The sequence below is a fragment of the Dermochelys coriacea genome, chromosome 2 (assembly GCF_009764565.3).
Source record: "Dermochelys coriacea isolate rDerCor1 chromosome 2, rDerCor1.pri.v4, whole genome shotgun sequence".
NCBI classification, from domain to species: Eukaryota; Metazoa; Chordata; order Testudines; family Dermochelyidae; genus Dermochelys; species Dermochelys coriacea.
Genome location: NC_050069.1, coordinates 50,001,777 through 50,019,305, shown reverse-complemented (window position 1 = coordinate 50,019,305; position 17,529 = coordinate 50,001,777). Strand labels below are relative to the sequence as shown.

Below are 17,529 nucleotides of genomic sequence, written 5' to 3'. Positions count from 1 at the left end.
ACAGTGGACGAGAAGCTGGATATGAGTCAACAGTGTGCCCTTGTTGCCAAGCAGGCTAGCAGCATTTTGGGCTGTAGAAGTAGGGGCATTGCCAGCAGATCGAGGGATGCGATCATTCCCCTCTATTTGACATTGGTGAGGCCTCATCTGGAGTACTGTGTCCAGTTTGGGGCCCCACACTACAAGAAGGATGTGGAAAAATTGGAAAGAGTCCAGTGGAGGGCAACAAAAATGATTAGGGAGCTGGAGCCCATAACTTATGAGGAGAGGCTGAGGGAGCTGGGATTGTTTAGTCTACAGAAGAGAAGAATGAGGGGGGATTTGATAGCTGCTTTCAACTACCTGAAAGAGGGTTCCAAAGAGGATGGATCTAGACTGTTCTTAGTGGTAGCAGATGACAGAACAAGGAGTAATGGTCTCAAGTTGCAGTGGGTGAGATTTAGGTTGGATGTTAGAAAAAACTTTTTCACTAGGAGTGTGGTGAAGCACTGGAATAGGTTACCTAGGGAGGAGGTAGAATCTCCTTCCTTGGAGGTTTTCAAGGTCAGGCTCGACAAAGCCCTGGCTGGGATGATTTAGTGGGGGATAGGTCCTGCTTTGAGCAGGGGGTTGGAGTAGATGACCTCCTGAGGTCCCTTCCAACCCTGATATTCTATGATTCTATGAGTGCTGAGCACCCAGCAGCTTCCACTGACTGCCCCGAGCCTACATCAGCTGACCCCTGGTGTTTTTATTAAAACATGTGGAACAGATTCAAAGATAATGATGCTGAAGCTGGGGGGGCTGTAACAATGTACATAGTGGGGGTGCTGAAAGCCATTGTACCAAACTGTAAACCCTGTCTATGATGGAAACCACTTCAAGCCAGGGGTTGCAGCAGCACCCCTAATTCCAGCATCTGTGGCTGAAGCTGAATGTGAAGACAACACACAGGCTCCATCAGGTACAGAAGGTGACTGCCTGCCTCCTCAGGCCTTGTGCTCAAGTCCTTCTCCTGGCTCCCAGTCAGCTTCTGATACCAACTTAAATCTCTGGTCCTAATTTTTAAAGTCCCAGCTATATTAGATACCAAATTTTGACCACTGAATCGCTGAGACAGTTGTGGTCCTATGGGTCAATGCAAAGCTGAAAGCCCAGGGTGAAGTGTGCGCAAACTGTGGATAACACACCCTCAGGTGAGGGGATCCAGCTATGGAAGGGACTTTCAGAGGAGATTAGGAGAATTCAGAATATGGCCATTTTAGGAAACCCTGCAAAAGCTTCCTTTTCAGAAAGCCTTGCCAGCATATGAATCACAATCTCTTCTTCCCAAATCATTCCTTCCTATGTGTAGTACTTTGCACTTATCTGTATCAAATTTCATCTTGTTGCATTCAAACCAATTCTCTAGTTTGTCAAGATAGGATTAGAATTCAAAAGAATCCTCCAAAATGCTTGCAATCCCTCCTAGACTGTTGGCATTTGTAAATTTTATAAAGCATACTCTCCATCCACTCCATTAGCCAAGTCAGTAATGAAAATATTGACTTGTAGTGGACCCAGGACTGACCCCTGCCAAATTTCACTAGATATGCCCTTACAGTTTGACAGCAAGCCATTGACAACTACTTTGAGTATGGTCATTCAACCAGTTTTTCACCCAGAGACGTCCCTTGGGTATGGCGAATCAGGACTCCGCGCTTTGGGGGTCCCCATGGGTGGGGAGGTGAGGCGGGAGGTGGGCAGGGGAGTGGGGTGAGGAGCTGAAGAGGGAGGTGAGTGGCAGGTGGGCAGGGCAGGGCAGGGGGAGAAGGAGCCTCCCTACCAGAACCTCCTCTTCCCTCCAGCATCTCTGGCAGGCCCTGCCGATCAGCGCCTCCCCATCGCATGCCATGGATCCAATGTTTCACGGTGTCAGGAGGCACTGGGGAAGAGGAGCAAGGGCACAGTGCACATGGGGAAGGGGTGCTCAGAAACTACAGTGATGGGTGGCAGTATAATGTCCTAAGATAGACAGAAACTTAAATTTCTGGGTTAAACTATCCAGCAAAGCACACACTGTATTAATCATATTCAGAACATGTGTGGTTGGAGTGCGCCATATGAAACTCTGATGAGGTGATGGGGAATATAAGAGGCTGCAGCCAGAAAAACAAGACACTGACTGAAATGTGCCACTGGCATAAACTGGCCAGATTACATGCCTGAATGAGGTATGGCTGATGCCATGAGGAATAGCTGATGCAAAGCCTGCTTTAAGGATTGTAATGCAGGCGCTAAGGTTTGAGGTGGAGACTCATTCTCTGAGAGTGTGTTAATAATAAATAATCATTTAAAAATTTGCATTGAGCCATCAGGATGTACATATGCTTGTACATAGTAACTGCATGGCCTCAGTGCTGTAACCTTCACCCTAACCCTTCCCTATTGGTTGTTACTCCCACACATTGCATCATGTCTAAAATTAGATTGTAAGCATCTTGGGGTAGGGACTATGTCTTTCTGTTTACTCTGTAGAACACCTAGTGCATTTTTGGATGCTCAATAAACCCCAATTAGCAAAGAAATCCAACATCACCTATATATTTACATTTCTGTTTGTGTGGGCATGTACATTGCCAATGCCACATATCTGCCCTCATCAAATATACAGAGGATTGGCTATGCAGCCTGGAAGCGAGAGAGAATTCAGTGATGGTTGGTATTAACAGACTAGCAACTGTTTCCAGTATGGAACTGTTGTAGCCCACCCAGGAGCATTGCCACTGGTTGGTTATTTACAGTCATAGTTCTTCAGACTTTCTTGCTTTCCCATAACTGAGAACAAACTAAAAAAGAAACAAGAATTCACAGCATAAAACAACATGCCAGTTTCCCCTACTTGTGTCCTATATAGCTTAACTATTGCACAACTACAGCCATTTCAAGGAAGATATTTATGCTGAAGCCAACTGAAAAAGATAAACATAAATGTTTTTCCTGGTGTGCATGGGCTGCATCTGCAATGGTAATTTTGTTGGTGATGAATGTGAGTGGAACAGTAGGGCTCTGCTTCATGACCTATGTTCTCCTTCCTTGTTGATTTATGTGAAGGTGTTATAATTATATTTCACAAGTCTCTCCCAGCAGAGGGAGATGCCTACACGTATCACAACATGACTCAGTATGACCAGGACAATTGGTTTCTAGTATCTATTAAACCAGGGGGTCTCAAACTTCTTTGCACCACGACATCCTTCTGACAATAAAAATTACTACACAACCCCAGGAGGGGGGACCAAAGCCTGAATCTGTCTGAGCCCCACCACTCTAGGTGGGGTGGGGGCAAAGCCTAAGGGCTTCAGCCCCAAGCAGGGGGCCTGTATCCCGAGCCCCGCTGCCCAGGGCTGAAGCCCTCAGCCTTCGGCTTTGGCCCAACGCAGTAGGACTCAGGCTTTGGACCAAGGACTCAAGAAGTCTAACGCCAGCCCGCTTTGGGGTTCCGACCCACAGTTTAAGAACTGCTGTATTAGACTAAAGATATCTAGCTGACCAAAAGATAACATTTCATGCAGTGTAAAATGTGTGCGTCATTACTGCAAAGTATGCAACTTCGGTACTAGTGAAATTAATTAGCTGTTGATGATAGAAAAATATTCACCTGTGATCTGTCCTTTTTACACAGCTTGATATCCTGTCTCACACTGGCCCTTCAGCCCCAGGTATTAGAACATTTCATGATTCCTCTTTAGTTTCCAAACAAAGGATTTGTATTGAAATGCTATGAATGGGTAGAATGAGATCAGAGATAGTCCTCATCGGACTGGATTATGTATTAGTGTCCCACATAAAGTCAGATATGGGAGACTTCGTAGCAGGGGATTGACCCTCATGAAATTGAGAGGAGTAGGATTTTCTGTCACTTCCAAGAAAAGCAGCTCACAAGCAGCAGCTGTTTTAAATTTAGGGGCAGAGAAGCAACTAGTTGGGGACTAAAAATGTGGCCAACATCTTCACAGAGATATTTTCATGGACTATCGTCCCATCTACTCACAATTGCATGGACCACTTTCTCTCCCAAAATACAACCAGTCAGACATTCAGATAACATTCCCTGGCAACTGCTGTAATGAAAAACTAACATTAGGAAAGTGTTTGATGTAATTTTAGCCCATTTTACTGCAATTTGATAACTGGATGGCAGCATGCTCCAGTCATGTCTCCTTCCTCCCTCAGCACATGGAGGGTGGCTGGGAGTGCAGTTATACTGGCTCCCTCATGCTGGGAGAATTCCCAGATGCCAGTTTAACAAAGCTTTATGACTCCTTTGTTCCACTAAAATGGGGCAAAGGCAGCATAATGGGAGTCAGGAGCTCCATGGTGATAAATTCTTGCCTGGTTTTCCAGATTACACTATTATTACTTATTTGTATTACAGTAAAACCGGGGGAGGGTCTAAGTAACTGAGGCCATCTCTACATTGCAGGGACTATAGCAATATAGCTATGGTGCCAAAACAATGCCAGCATAACTCTATAATGTAGACATGGCCTAAACGAGGGGTAGGCAACCTATGGCATGCGTGCCAAAGGTGACACACAAGCCGATTTTCAGTGGCACTCACACTGCCCGGATCCTGGCACCGGTCTGGGGGGCTCTGCATTTTAATTTAATTTTAAATGAAGCTTCTTAAACATTTTAAAAACTTTACTTACTTTACATACAACAATAGTTTAGTTATATATTAAAGACTTATAGGAAGAGACCTTCTAAAAACGTTAAAATGTATTACTGACATGCGAAACCTTAAATTAGAGTGAATAAATGAAGACTCGGCACACCACTTCTGAAACGTTGCCGACCCCTGGCCTAAACCAACAGAAGGGTGTATTTTTTCATTGCTGTAGGAACACTCCCTCCCTGAGTGATAGTAGCAAGGTCAACGGAAGTATTCCTCCATCGACCAAGCGGCATCTACACCACAGTTAGGTCAGCATAGCTATGACTCTGAGGGGTATGTAAAATACACACCCCCTCCCCCACCGAGTGCTGTAGTACGTTGACCTAAATTTTAAGTGTAAACCAGGTCTATTTGCTTTGAGAGAAACTTGCGTTTCTGAGTCAATTAGGCATTTTTGAAAATCCCATCCTAGAAGCTTGAACTGGGACTAGAGTAGCGCCCCCATTGTACTAAGCATCGACAAACACATGGTAAGAGACAGACAGTCATCTTATCATCTAAATAGGGAAGGAAGGGCTCCAATACACAAACACAGTAATCAGAACAGATGGCTGGCAAAAGTTATGTTGATTTGCTTATTTGAGATGGGCTTTAATGAGTCTGATGATATCACCAGTATCCAGGGACTGTAAAAATCTACTGTGGGGGTAAGACCACTTGGGTTTGGTGCATGGGGAAGGATTTGGCCCATGTGATGGTATCATAATCAAATGTTGCCTGCATTTGGTAATGCTTTGGTGAATGTTGTTATTTGGATGATGCTTCTCGTCACCACCTGGGTAATAGTATTCAATCGAAATAACATTTTAAACAATACATGTGATTTCCTCTTAGAACAGCTAGGTACCTCCTCCTGAAAATCAGAGAGACAAAATGAGTGAGTTAATATTGTACCAACTTCTGTTGGTGAAAGAGACAAGTTTGAGCTACTGTGTTGGCCCAGTAAAAGATATTACCTCACCCTCCTTAGGTCTCTAGTATCCTGGGACAAACACAGCTATAAAAACTGCACACAACAGTGGAAGATATTGAATTTTTCCTCATGCAAATGCCTCATTTTACCATGGCCAGTAAGAACCATGCCCACAGGAGGAATAAGAAAACAAGAAAACCAGAGCAGCACTATGCAGACAACAGAAAATTGAGGCTTGAATGAAGACATATAAATATGGTTTTTGTGATCCTGAAACAGATTTGAAAGCACAGCATCTTGAGGTTCAACCTTAAAGAGCATGAAACACATCATTTCCTTCTAGTCTTTCTAGAACTATAATGCATTAAGTGCTGAACAACTGGGAATGGAAATCATTGCAAACTACATATTGGAATTCAAAGCACTTTAAATGGTTTTCAAAAAACACAGTAAAATAAGACAATCATTCAGCAAATTATAAAAACCAACAGATGTAACTAACTGATGCTATAATCCCAGAATGACTACAACTGCCCCCGCTGTGCCTTCTTCTTAAATATCATGTTCTACTTGCTGTATTTCCTAATCTAACCAAACCTTATGTCTGTCTCTGGAGACAGGGTTGTGGGGGAAGGAATATATAAAATTGGGACCTGATCCTGCAAACATTTATGGCTGTGAGTAATCCCTCACATGAGTAATCCCATTGATTAATTTAAATGGGATGGATTTTCCACCCCCTAGGTCCTTCCTCTAATCTACACATGGATCTGTCCACTTCCATGCAGGGTGGAATGGGGATATAATCAACATTGTAGCACTGCCCCCACCACCCCTAAACACACACGGATCCCATAAGGGAGCTGCACAGGTTTACGGATTCAGCTAGGGGGAAGGAACAATGATGTACTGGGGTAGTAAGCAGAGGAAGGACAGATCATCTCCTGACTATGACAGATTCCCTGAACCAGCACAGCCCCACCCAGCCGATCCTTATCATGAAGCCAGTGCAGAGGCACAGAGCCTCCATGGGCAAGATCCCGACCTCCCAAAGATCCTCCATGTTTGGGGTCCAGCCCCACAGCCTATGCAGAGGCATAGGGGTTAAGGTTAGCCCTAACTCCTATAGAACAATCAGGGAGGAACTGCATCAAGGGCTCTCTGCAGATAATTTCCTCTCCAGAGTCCGCTCCTGCGGGTGTCATCACAGGAGGAAATGATCTGAGCTGATGGAGCTATATATCTGAATAAAGTTAATTATGCTTGTTAAATATCTGAGGGATCCAGCCCTTAATTTCCATGTATTTCACCCTTATTTCCAAACAGTTACCCAGTACATGGAAAATCCCCAGAGAACTAGGAAGGACAACTCATTCCCACTTGAAAAATTCATTCCTATTTCACTAGGGACTGTCCTAGAACCAAGTAATTATCTACATTACAGCCAGGAAGAAAATAGTATAGGAAAAGTTCTTTGCCTTATATTTAGTTTAAGAGAAATAGTATAGTGAGAAAAAATCCCAAGACTTTGGGATGTAAGGGTGATTTTTATACTAAGAATTGTCATCTCTATGTAATGACAGGTTTCAGTGCATCCGATGAAGTGAGCTGTAGCTCACGAAAGCTTATGCTCTAATAAATTTGTTAGTCTCTAAGGTGCCACAAGTACTCCTCATCTCTATGTAATAACTCCCTGCCCTGTAAAGCACCTAATGTACTAAAATATAATAAGTTAATGTTTTACTATATTTTTGTCTCACACCTAGACTAATATCTGTCAGCCTTGATCCAGCAGGCCTGTTCTGCCACTTCCTATTTGTCTGACTTACTCAAATGTGGTTTATTAGCTCGTCTGTTTTTTAACCCTGTCCTTCTACATGCTATGCTTTCCGATACAATCATTGTGTATTAAATGTGTTGATGTTCTTATCATGTAACTGTGTTATTTAGCCTAGACAGAGGAAAAAGCCAATATACTTTAAGACCACAAACAATAATTCATATGAAGTTGAGAGATATGTAATATTATCAAGCAGTAGTTGTGCTTATTATAACTTCGTAGTAGACATTTTGCATTTTGACAAAAAGTGCCCTCCACAATTTCTAATAACAAAGACAAAATATGAATGTAAGTCACAATTCTGAGTGCTCTAGTAAAATATTGTGCATTTCAGAAAATATACACTTGTCTCTGGTTCTTTACAGGAAACATAGCTTCTTACCGTGGTACAAAAACCTTGTTCTGAGGCCTCAGCTGAAGCTGTTTGCACAGGAAAGACAGTGGGATAAGTCAGAAGTAGTGCTGTAGTTGACAGCCATCACTCCTACTCACTGCATTACCAATGATTGCAGATCTAATGAAATGAGACCCTCAGAAAATTCACAGACTGAAAATTTGATTAGGTAAGACAGCAAGTCTCAGCTGAAATCTATGAAGGAGGCAGGCTGTCTGTGTCTGAATTTAAGATAGCAGTGCATAGGTGGAAAATGGCACATATTTAGGATTTTATGAAAACAAGGTTTTATAAGGCATGAGATCACAAAAGAGAAAACAGCTAGGAACTGATTAGACACAAAGTGAAACTCATCCAAGCTCCAGTTCTACAATGTGATGTACACAGGCAGACCCTTAGGCCTGCATGGGGTCCAGCTGACTTCAAAGGGTCTCCAGAGAGACACTGGGGTCTGCCCACACATACCACATTGCAGGATCGGGGCCTAAGTTGTTTACAGTGTCCAAACTGAATGAAGTGGGATAAAAAGTAATACATCAATAAAATGAAATAAAAATCCAGCACAAATAATGGAAAGAGAATTAGATGTTTAAAATTCTTTCAGTTTTAGTCATTCATGGTGTTACTACTAACATCCACGAGGAAATGTAAGAATTTCTTTTTAATGTGTGATGTTGCTCAGATTAGATAACCTTTCTGGCAGGTGATGTCAGCAGCAACAAGGGCAGGGTTCAATACCTGGGGGTTCCTCTTAACATTACAAAACATATCCAGCTCTAGCCCCCACCCAGATACTCCTCCGAGTGCCTCTGAGAGGCAACACTTCCCCACTCACAAACACTGAGTCTGATATAACCAAAAGAAAAGGTTTATTAACAGGAGGGGTAACAACATTAATGTGAGAAAACTCCACCACAAATAAAATACCCACCCCACAATATCTTGGACAGTGTCCTTTGCCTCAATTTCCCTTGCAGAGTGCAATTGTAATGACCCTTTCATATGCCACTGGCTATTTTCCTCTGCTTCAGCCCACTCGTGGTTTGTAGTCCAAGGTCAGTGAAATTCCATAATCCAGGGATGTGTTCAGGTGAGTTCACCTCGAGCCCCGGCGGACAGGGTTCTGATGAGTCCTGGTAGATGGGGTAGTGATGCCTCCACCACCTCTTACTGCTGCCATCTCTGCCAGCACATCGTGGCATCTCACCTCAGTTGCTTTTCACCACTCTTCTGCTGTGTTAGTTCGGTCCACAGCACCACAACCACCTAACCCAGCCAGCAGTAATCTCGGCTCTAAGATTTGCTGGATAGGGAGCACCTTAGCAGCTCTCAGCCTGCTGCCCTTGGCTATGATGCCATGTTCTGGGTTCCACCATCTAGCTCAGATTATTTCAGCTCTCATGGTTTCACTTAGTAGTGGGGAACCTCACTGTTGCTGCTCTCTCTGCACTGTCCTTCAAGGCAATGCTGTTACTATACCAGATCTAAAGCTCAGGCCCCCCTATTCCAACTTATCAGTGATTTCAGCTCTCGTGATTGCTGAAGAGACAAGCACGCTCAACTGAAAGTATTTAGCTCTGGCTTTAAACAGTGGAAAGGGGATGGGTCAAATGGCATCGAGGGCTCACCAGATTGTCCACCCTCCTCTGATTTTCATTTGGGTTTGGCATCAGAACCTCCCACTTAGCAAGTGAGGTTTAAGTCATGGTGACCTACAGTTAGGGCATATTAAGTACATATTAAGTGCCTTTTAGTCCCACAATAAAGATAACATTTCATTACCCCTGCATCCAAGCCTTAAGCAAAATTCAATCCAAAACAGACAAAATTGATTATTTTGGCAAAGTTTATACAAATAAGGTCTGCTCATGAGGTCTTTTTCTTCGGCTCATCAGTAGAAAGCAGGAAACACCTCATTCTGACTACCGGCTTACTAATATACAATTTTGCAACTGAAATTTACTCCTGAATGTTTGCAGGGCTGTAGAACCAGCATTTGAGAGGCTACATTGACAGCCACAACCCATAATCCACAATAATGCTGCCACCGCATGGGTTATTCCTGAACTTTAAGAAGCCTCCTGTATCTTCCTTGCTATTTGGTAAGTGAACCAGCCTAGTTAATACTGACTGATGTCTAGATTCTTGGTGGAGGAAAGGAGGTTTGGTGAGATGGATAGTTGCCATCCACTTCATCCTGGCCTCTCAATACCCCGGCCTGTCCCCACAATGTAAAATTCACACAAGCAGCACCAATAGCCAAAGAAAGTTACCTTTGGACAGCTGAGCTGTGGTCCCTAGGGGAGACACAATGGCTGCTTGTTTATTGTATGCATAGGCTTTTCTCTAGTTTGTATTACTGTAGTATTGGATCCCTTCATAAATATTAATTTAACTAATCAACACTCTTGTAGGAGGTAAGTATTAGCTCCATTTTGCAGACAGGGAAACTGAAGTAGAGACGTATTAATGACTTGCCCAAAGTCACACAGGAACTTCTGTGGCAGAGCCAGTAATAAAATCCAGATTTCTGGAGGACAAGTCCTATGTGTTAGCCACAAAACCAACCTTGGTTCCAGACAAAAGGGACGAGCCACTGATTGAAAGAGGAATAGAGACTCCTGATAGAACGCTGACTCTTGGGCTTCTTAAACAGTGTCAGGAGAGTCAGGATTATAGCCAATCAGTGGCACATCTTGTCCAGCCTCACTGCTAAGCAGTCAGTTTTACAGTGTAGAGTCTTTCACACTGTGTGCATGCAACTGTATACATCATCAAGTATATGAGTCAATATCTCCACAGACTTATGGGGCTGAATATATCAGCAGCCTTGACACCTTAAAAGGTCTTGGAGTAGCTGAAGATGGAAGTGAAACCTGATACAGCAAGCCCAGCCAGGAGAAGGGCATGCAGAGGTAGCACAGTGAGTTAGGGTTAAGTGTCTGCCAATGTTTCCATTATCAATCCTTAATTCCAGGGGTTTGTAACTCCTCCATAAATACTTAGTCCCAAGGAAGCTAAGCAGATAAAACCCCAGCCTGCTAGCAGTTCTCTTTATTTATTTACTTCCTTTTGCCTTTCAGCAAATCTGAAAATATGACATAGCATGAGAATGTGAAATATCTAAGATTTCGGTGCCTTGAGATTTTTTCATTTCAAAATTTAATAAAAAGATATTAAAAGGAAAAAGAATGAAAGAAGAGATTTCTAGTATTGCGCTTAGAACAAATAAAGCCTAAGGCCCTTCATAGAACAAACGCCTACTCACATGTGACAATGGGACAACTGCTATGCAGAAAGTAACTCACGGGTGTTTGTAGAATCAGGGCCCACATCAGTACTTTAAAGATGCCTTTTTAAATGATGTTTCTGCTGTATATCTGCTGAAAACAGTTGGCAGGTGGATTTGCTGCTATACATACCCATCAGCCCCACATCATCCCTCCTCTGAATTCCCTGTCCCATCAAACCCCACTCTGCACCCCAGGACAGAGACTGCACTCTACCATATATAACAATATGCACACCCACAATCAATGTTTCTGCATTCAGCACCTCACCCTATTAGGGTTCTCTGTGCAGGGCCAAATTCTGGCCCTCATCATAAATATCTCACAAAACCTCGTGGCCCTCTTAGGATACAAAACCACAGGAGAAGGCTCTGAGGAAGTAATAGACAAACAATTCTCCGTATACTGTCTTGTCAGTGGGGCAGGGTTTGAAAAGGCACCCCAGTTTGAAAAGGCACCGCCACTCTCAGAGGCACCCCAGATCTTGCAAATACCCAGAGATCCACAAGAGGCCTGTGCCTCTGTGATAGTTCTAACTCATGGTAGAAGTTGTGCTGTCAAGGTTGATTCCTAACTATGAATGTCCTGAGACTGTCCTTACTCTGTATTCCACCTCATCTCCACAGAATCAGAGGTGGAACAGTGAGTGCTTCTCCCACAGTCCCATTCATAGAATATCAGGGTTGGAAGGGACCTCAGGAGGTCATCTAGTCCAACCCCCTGCTCAAAGCAGGACCAAACCCCAATTTTTGCCCCAGTTCCCTAAATGGCCCCCTCAAGGATTGAACTCACAACCCTGGGTTTAGCAGGCCAAAGCTCAAACCACTGAGCTATCCCTCCCCCGCATTCACCCCATATAACCTACCTCTCCATTCCTCTAATCAGCCCACCCAGTCTACAATCCCTCTCCAGTGTAGATGCCTGACCCACAGAGACCAACACAGTCCTCTTCATCTGGAGGAGCTAGGGTGATACTGCAGAGACATCTGAACCTCTCTTCCCAAGTAGGAGGCAAGGAAATCCACTCACAGAGAGTCTCCTCTTTGTGCAGAGATCATGGAATGATTGTGTGTGGAATGATCCAGGCTTCTGCTCTTAGTTATTCTCATTATTACAGATTTACTCTCACTGGTGTAAATGCAAAAAGAATTTGGTCCATGGTATAGCACTTAGACCTTCAGCTCAAGGAACAAGAAGAAAGTAGACTATCATCATTTGTTACAAGTAAAGTAGACTTTGTTGCTGAAATAAAAGTGGGGTTTATTTATCTTAGATAACAATTCACATTTTTGCAAAGATACCCATTGGTCTGGTGACTGGACAAAAATGTTATGCCACAGACAGGCAAGTATTTCTTCACTGTGGATACCTTGTTGCTATAGATTGCCATGCACTGGTATGTTACATAAGAGATGGCTCCCAGTATATTGAGAACATTAAGTACAGGCTGCTACAGTAAAGTGTTCATTTTTTTCAGCATCGCTGTAACTCCTAATTAACTGAATTGTCACATTGATTTATGAAGTTAGCAGGAATATGTTTTAACAAATGAGATTCTTTTAAAATTTTTGTTCTACTAGTTCTGCCTTATGCAAAAATATTGTAAACGTTCCTTTAAGCAAAAAAGAAAAGGAGTGCTTGTGGCACCTTAGAGGCTAACAAATTTATTTGAACATAAGCTTTCGTGAGCTGTAGCTCACTAACTAAATTTGTTAGTCTCTACTGAGCCACAAGTACTCCTTTTCTTTTTTGTGAATACAGACTAACACGGCTGCTACTCTGGTTCCTTTAAGCAGTTTGGACAACAGGGTAAAAAAATGTTACAAACTTTAGGGGAGATTGTCAAGTATTTGTATCCTAATTTTAAACTTCACTTTCTGTTATAAATATCACCTTATAATAAAGGATTTTCCATACGATGTAAGACCATGTTAACTTGTTTCTGCTTGTGGCTGTGGCCAGGTTCATCAATAAAAAGTAAATAGAGAATATTTTCAGTTATGTTGAACCAATAAATACACCAGAAACCTGATTCCAAGAATTCCTGGCTTTTGAAACAGAGACAATAGACCTTGAGAAATATAAGCAGAAACAGAAAACCATTTTGGCATCCATCTCCTAGGGGACAAAGAGGGAGCAGTGCCCTTTGGGATCATGAAAAGTGGATTCTCTTGGCCTCAAAACCAAGTGGGACTGGAACTGACTGTAGGTGGGTAACCTGCTTAGACAAAGATTGTAATTTGCTGAAGTTAAGTTTGTCACTAGCAAATGTGTTTTGTTTTACATGTCACCATATCTGTCTTCTATGTTTACTTATTATCACTTAAATATCTTTTCTTTGTTAATAAACTTATTTTTGTTTTATTACAGAACCATCTCAGTTCATTGTATTAAACTGAAGGGTGAAGTCCTCAGATAAACTAAGAGGCTGGTTTCAGAGTAGCAACCGTGTTAGTCTGTATTCGCAAAAAGAAAAGGAGTACTTGTGGCACCTTAGAGACTAACAAATTTATTAGAGCATAAGCTTTTGTGAGCGATGAAGTGAGCTGTAGCTCACGAAAGCTTATGCTCTAATAAATTTGTTAGTCTCTAAGGAGCCACAAGTACTCCTTTTCTTTTTAAGAGGCTGGTGTGTGCTCTGTCTCTTTGGAGGCAGTGAGCTTAATAACTTGTGAGTGTTCTGTGAGAGGGACTGGACATCACAGGTGAAATGGTTTGGGGGAAAGGACTGTCGCCTTGCAAGGAGTAAACCAGGCTGGTGAAATCCAGGGTGAGAACATTGTGCTGTGAGCAGGTGGCTGGGGTCATGGGTCTGAGCCAAAAGCAGCACAGCACTTAACCACACAAGGTTACAAAACAGGCAGTGACAGAACCCCTTACTGCTCTTGCTAAAACCCCAAAGCATCACATTGGTAGTCAAACAGGATTTACACCTAGCTTGCTGTTTGACTTTGTTCACACCACATGGTATCACAATGGGACCTATCATAGAAATATAAGCCTGGAAGGGACCTCAAGAACTCATCAACTGCAGCCCCCTGTGCTGAGGCAGGACCAAGTAAACCTAGACCATCTCTGACAGGTGTTTGTCCACATGGTTCTTAAACTCCAGTGATGGGAATTCCACAACTTCCCCTGGAAGCCTATTCCAGAGATTAACTGCAGTTACAATTGGAAAATTTACCCTAATATCTAACCTAAATCTTCTTTGCTGTACATTAAGCCCATTATTTCTTGCCCTACTTTCAGTGGACATGTAGAAAAATTGATCACCATACTCTTAACAGGCTTTAACATATTTGAAGACTTATCAGATCCCCTCCCCCCGGCCCCAAATATTATTTTTTCAAGACTAAACCTGTCCAGGTTTTTTTTAAAATTTTTTCTCATAGGTCAGGTTTTCTAAACCTGTTATCATGTTTGCTGCTCTCCTCTGGAGTCTCTCCAGTTTGTTCACATCTTTCCTAAAGTATTGTGCCCGGAAGTAGACACAGTATCCAACCTGAAGTGTCACCAGTGCGGAGTAGAGCAGGACAACTAGCTCCAGTGTCTTACAACATTGCTGTTAATACACCCCAGAATTATGATAACCTTTTTTTGCAACTGCATCACATTGTTGACATGTTCAATTTGTGATCTACTATAACTGATCCTTTTCAGCAGTACTAACACTTAGCCAGTTATTCCCTCATTTTGTAGTTGTGCATTTGATTTTTCCTTCCTAAGAGTAGTACTTTGCACTTATCTTTATTGAACTTTATCTTGCTGAATTCAGACAAACTGGAGAATTGATCAAGGTCATTTGGAATTCTAATACTATCCGCCAAAGTGCACGCAATCCCTCCTAACTTGGTGTCATCTGAAAATTTTATAAGCATACTCTCCACAACATTATTCAAATCTTTAATAAAACTATTGATTAGTGCTAGACCTCGGACTGACACCTGCCAGATCTCACAAGATACACCTTTCCAGTCTGACAGCAAACCATTGATAATTACTCTAAGTACAGTCTTTCAACAGTTGTGCATCCACCTTATAGTAATTTCATCTAGATCACATTCCCCAGATCAAAAATCTTACTAAAATCAATATACATCATATCTACTGTTTCCCCCCTATTCACTAGGCCAGTAACCCTGTTGAAGAAGAAAATTTGGTTGGTTGGGCAGGATTTGTTTTTAATAAATCTATGCAGGCTATTCTGTATCACTCTGTTATCCTCTAGTTGCTTACGAATTGATTGTTTAAAACTTGTTCCAGGTATTCATAGATTCATAGATACTAAGGTCTGAAGGGACCATTCTGATCATCTAGTCCCACCTCCTGCACAACGCAGGCCACAGAAGCTCACCCACCCACTCCTACGAAAAAACCTCACCTATGTCTGAGCTATTGAAGTCCTCAAATCGTGGTTTAAAGAGTTCAAGGAGCAGAGAATCCTCCCTCAGGTGACATGTGCCCCGTGCTACAGAGGAAGGCGAAAAACCTCCAAGGCCTCTCCAATCTGCCCTGGAGGAAAATTCCTTCCCGACCCCAAATATGGCGATCAGCTAAACCCTGAGCATATGGGCAAGATTCACCAGCAAGATACTACAGAAAATTCTTTCCTGGGTAACTCAGATCCCATCCATCTAATATCCAATCTCAGGGGATTAGGCCTATTTAACCTGAATATTTAAAGATCAATTAATTACCAAAGTCACATTATCGCATCATACCATCTCCTCCATAAACTTATCCAGTAGAATCTTAAAGCCAGATAGATCTTTTGCCCCCACTGCAACCCTTGGAAGGCTATTCCAAAACTTCACTCCTCTGATGATTAGAAACCTTTGTCTAATTTCATGTCTAAACTTCCTGGTGGCCAGTTTATACCCATTTGTTCTTGTGTCCACATTGGTGCTGAGCTGAAATAATTCCTCTCCCTCTCCAGTATTTATCCCTCTGATAAATTTATAGAGAGTAATCATATCTCCCCTCAACCTTCTTTTAGTTAGGCTAAACAAGCCAAGCTCCTTCAGTCTCCTTTCATAAGACAAGTTTTCCATTCCTCGGATCATCCTAGTAGCCCTTCTCTGTACCTGCTCCAGTTTGAATTCATCCTTTTTAATCATGGGAGACCAGAACTGCACACAGTATTCTAGGTGAGGTCTCACCAGTGCCTTGTATAATGGTACTAAAACCTCCTTATCCCTACTGGAAATGCCTCTCCTGATGCATCCCAAAACCGCATTAGCTTTTTTCACAGCCATATCACATTGGCAGCTCATAGTCATCCTATGATCAACCAGTACTCCAAGGTCCTTCTCCTCTTCTGTTACTTCTAATTGATGCGTCCCCAACTTATAGCTAAAATTCTTGTTATTAATCCCAAAATGCATAACCTTACACTTCTCACTATTAAATTTCATCCTATTACTATTACTCCAGTTTACAAGGTCATCCAGATCCTCTTGTATAATATCCCGATCCTTCTCTGAATTGGCAATACCTCCCAGCTTTGTATCATCTGCAAACTTTATGAGCACACTCCCACTTTTTGTGCCAAGATCAGTAATAAAAAGATTAAATAAGATTGGTCCCAAAACCGATCCCTGAGGAACTCCACTGGTAACCTCCCTCCAGCCTGACATTTCGCCTTTCAGTAGGACCCATTGCAGTCTCCCCTTTAACCAATTCCTTATCCACCTTTTGATGTTAATATTGATCCCCATCTTCTCCAATTTAACTAATAATTCCCCATGTGGCATGGTATCAAACACCTTACTGAAATCTAGGTAAATTAGATCCATCGCGTTTCCTTTATCTAAAAAATCTGTTACTTTTTCAAAAAAGGAGATCAAGTTGGTTTGGCATGATCTACTTTTTGTAAAACCATGTTGTATTTTGTCCCATTTACCATTGACTTCAATGTCCTTAACTAATTTCTCCTTCAAAATTTTTTCCAGGACCATGCATACTACAGATGTCAAACTAACTGGCCTGTAGTTACCTGGATCACTTTTTTTTTCCTTTCTTAAAAATAGGAACTTTATTAGCAATTCTCCAATCATTCGGTACAACTCCTGAGTTTGCAGATTCATTAAAAATTCTTGCTAATGGGCTTGCAATTTCAGGTACCAATTCCTTTAATATTCTTGGATGAAGATTATCTGGGTCCTCCCACCCCGATTTAGTCCCATTAAGCTGTTTGAGTTTCGCTTCTACCTCAGATATGGTAATATCTACCTCCATATCCTCATTCCTATTTGTCATGCTACCATTATCCCCAAGATCCTCTTTAGCCTTATTAAAGACTGAGGCAAAGTATTTGGTTAGATATTGGGCCATGCCTAGATTATCTTTAACCTCCACTCCATCCTCAGTGTTTAGCGGCCCCACTTCTTCTTT

At 42.3% G+C, this 17,529-nt stretch overlaps 1 long non-coding RNA gene across 2 annotated transcripts; it reads left to right on the top strand.

The window, feature by feature from the left end:
• Positions 1–1,766: 1,766 nt before the first annotated feature.
• Positions 1,767–13,508, top strand: LOC119850562. 2 transcript variants are annotated; one of them, XR_005290945.2, is made up of 4 exons: positions 1,767–3,680; positions 7,818–8,015; positions 9,826–9,948; positions 10,930–13,508. It is a non-coding gene; the product is annotated as an uncharacterized LOC119850562 (long non-coding RNA). The 2 variants fall into 2 exon arrangements; XR_006278738.1 differs by having other exon boundaries at positions 1,769–3,680; positions 12,022–13,508.
• The last annotated feature ends 4,021 nt before the right edge of the window (positions 13,509–17,529 follow it).